We start from the raw sequence: 646 nt of genomic DNA, 5'->3' as shown, positions 1-646 counted from the left end.
CTCTAAGTCTAAGGAGAAGCACGCTAACCAACTAGAACATCCTAATGCCGGTGAACAACCCCCTTTTCAAAAACAAAAAAAACAGCTCTGGAATATCTCTAAGTCTAAGGAGAAGCACGCTAACCAACTAGAACATCCTAATGCCGGTGAACAACCCCCTTTTCGAAAACAAAAAAAAACAGCTCTGGAATATCTCTAAGTCTAAGGAGAAGCACGCTAACCAACTAGAACATCCTAATGCCGGTGAACAACCCCCTTTTCGAAAACAAAAAAAACAGCTCTGGAATATCTCTAAGTCTAAGGAGAAGCTGTTGGAAACGTAGCAGAAATTCAAAATTTTCCTACGTATCACCAAGATCTATCTATGGAGAGACCAGCAACGAGTAGAAAGGAGAGTGCATCTACATACCCTTGTAGATCGCTAAGCGGAAGCGTTCAAGTGAACGGGGTTGATGGAGTCGTACTCGTCGTGATTCAGATCACCGATGATCAAGTGTCAAACGGACGGCACCTCCGCGTTCAACACACGTACAGCCCGGTGACGTCTCCCACGCCTTGATCCAGCAAGGAGAGAGGGAGAGGTTGAGGAAGACTCCATCCAACAGCAGCACAACGGCGTGGTGGTGGTGGAGGAGCGTGGCAATCC

This window comes from Triticum aestivum, chromosome 4A, assembly GCF_018294505.1.
Source record: "Triticum aestivum cultivar Chinese Spring chromosome 4A, IWGSC CS RefSeq v2.1, whole genome shotgun sequence".
Taxonomy (NCBI): domain Eukaryota; kingdom Viridiplantae; phylum Streptophyta; class Magnoliopsida; order Poales; family Poaceae; genus Triticum; species Triticum aestivum.
Note: the sequence above shows the minus strand (reverse complement) of the source record.